Genomic DNA, 2,658 nt, shown 5'->3' with positions numbered 1-2,658 from the left:
CCCACGAGGAGGATGATCCTCCGAACGGCCTTGTTCGCAAAATAGCCAGCGACAGCGAAAGGACGGACAAAGACCTACTTATAGGTTGCGATGCCAACGCCCACCACACCCAATGGGGGAGCACGGACACGAATGTAAGGGGTGAGTCACTGTTCAGCTTCATCCTGAACTCAAATTTATTCATATGCAATCGGGGTAACGACCCCACATTTATAATTAAAAATCGGCAGGAGGTCATTGACCTCACGCTAGTGTCAAGCAAACTGCTGGATACAATCAAGAGCTGGAGAGTCCTAGGAGACCATTCCTTCTCGGACCACAGGTATATCGAGACGATATTATCCTTCGATATTCCCAAACCAACCGACTATATCACCCAGAAAAGCCAACTGGGAAAAATATAACACAACCCTGGAGGAGCTACTCCCTCCTAACGCCCCTAATTGCCCGAACACTGAAGACAACCTAAACCGTCTTGTGAACAGGTTTACGGATGCGTGCAACAAAGCCTTCAAGGCAGCATGCCCTTCTACCAGACCAAGGGGGAAGAAGAAACCCCCCTGGTGGTCTAAGCAACTAGACACCCTTGGTAGAACTTGCAGGACTCTATTCAATAGAGCCACAAGAACTAAGGAGGATACTCACTGGGCAGACTATAAAACCAGTCCAGCACTATACAAAAAGGAAACGAGGAAGGCTAAAAGAGCCTCCTGGCAAAAATATTGCTCCGAAATCGAGGAAATTTCGGAGGCCGCAAGACTCCGGAAAGTTCTCTCAAAAACTACCCCCTCGGTAGGTTACCTCAAAAAGAATGATGGCACGTGGACCAACTCTAGTGAGGAGTCCCTACACATTCTGCTCGACACGCATTTCCCCGGATGCACATCCACCGAGCCGTCACACCTCCCAGGAGAGGGATCGGTAGAATCGATGGACCATATCCTTACAAAACGGAACATAAGTTGGGCAGTAAACAGCTTCAACCCGTTTAAATCGCCAGGCCCGGACCAGGTAATCCCGGCCCAACTTCAGAAGGCCGGGGAGACGGCCATCAACTGGCTACATAGTATCATCAGGAAGATACCGGCGGTATGTACAATACCGCAAGCGTGGCTTAAGGCTAGGATAGTTTTCATCCCTAAGGCAGGCAAAGCCTCACACTCAACCCCGAAAGAATTTAGACCAATCAGTTTATCGTCTTTCCTACTCAAAACCTTTGAGAGACTTATCGGGTTACAATTACGGACTACCATAAGTCCCCAGCTGTACTCAAGTGCGCAGCATGCCTACCGGAAAGGAAAATCCACGGAAACGGCACTTCACGAAGTGAGCCTGAGTGTAGAAAAATCCCTGCATCTCAAAGAATACTCACTAATAGCTTTTCTCGATATCGAGGGAGCCTTCAACAACGTCATACCGGGCGCCATTACAGAAGCCCTGACTGACCTGGGGGTGGACCGTCACTTAGTGATGCTCATTGATCAATTGCTCATACGCAGGACGGTGACATCATCGATGGGATCGTCCACCCAGTCAAGGTATGTCAACAGAGGAACCCCGCAAGGGGGAGCTCTGTCTCCTCTTCTATGGAACATTGCAGTCAATAAGATTCTATGCGACCTGGAAGAGGGGGGCTGTAAAGTAGTGGCATACGCGGATGACGTTGCAATTATCTTTGCGGGGAAATACCCCCAAACACTATGCGACCTAATGACCGCAAAGCTTGCTCGATTGTCCGAATGGACAGAATCGCGCGGATTGGGACTAAATCCCTCGAAAACGGAACTCGTGTTATTCACAAAAAAATACAAGGTCCCCGCCCCTCAACCCCCCAACACTAAACGGATACAGGCTCTCCTTCAGCGACAGTGCCAGTTACTTAGGGTTGGTAATTGACAAAAAGCTTAGCTGGAACCTGAATGTCAAGGATAGAGTGAGGAAGCACTCTATACTTGCAAAAAAGCTATCGGCCTAAAGTGGGGCATGAACCCAAGCATAGTCCGATGGATATATCTGGCAATAGTCAGACCTATAATACTCTACGGAGTTACTGTCTGGTGGCCTGCCCTAACAAAAAGGACAATCACCAATCAGCTGGGCAAGGTTCAGCGAACAGCCGCCCTCTGCATCAGTGGAGCTCTTCGAACTACACCAAATGATGCGCTAAACGCCATGTTATGCCTTCAGAGCCTTGACTTTGCAGGAAAGGAGCGGGCAGAAATGGCAGCAATACGTCTTACGGACTCTGAACAATGGGTACCCCAGAACATAGGTCACTCATCTATACTAAATAAAAACAACATGGTCCCAGCAAGAACGGACTATCAAGTTCCAATGGAGCACACGGAGACTCCATTCAGCATAATCATCCCTCATAGAGACGATTGGCTCGAGGGACTCCCCGGCCCAGACGGGGCCATAAGCATCTTCACGGATGGCTCAAAACTGGACGGCAGGGTTGGAGGAGGAATCTACTCTGAACAACTTAACATAAGGCAATCTTTCAGGCTTCCGGATCACTGTAGCGTCTTCCAAGCGGAAGTTACAGCAATAAGGGAGGCTCTGTACTGCCTTCACACGGTTACCACCACGGCAACCAATCTAAACATCTACAGCGACAGCCAAGCTGCGATCAGATCACTTAACGCGATCTCCTCG

The sequence above is a fragment of the Drosophila miranda genome (assembly GCF_003369915.1).
Source record: "Drosophila miranda strain MSH22 chromosome Y unlocalized genomic scaffold, D.miranda_PacBio2.1 Contig_Y1_pilon, whole genome shotgun sequence".
NCBI classification, from domain to species: Eukaryota; Metazoa; Arthropoda; class Insecta; order Diptera; family Drosophilidae; genus Drosophila; species Drosophila miranda.
This window is presented reverse-complemented; position numbering follows the sequence as displayed.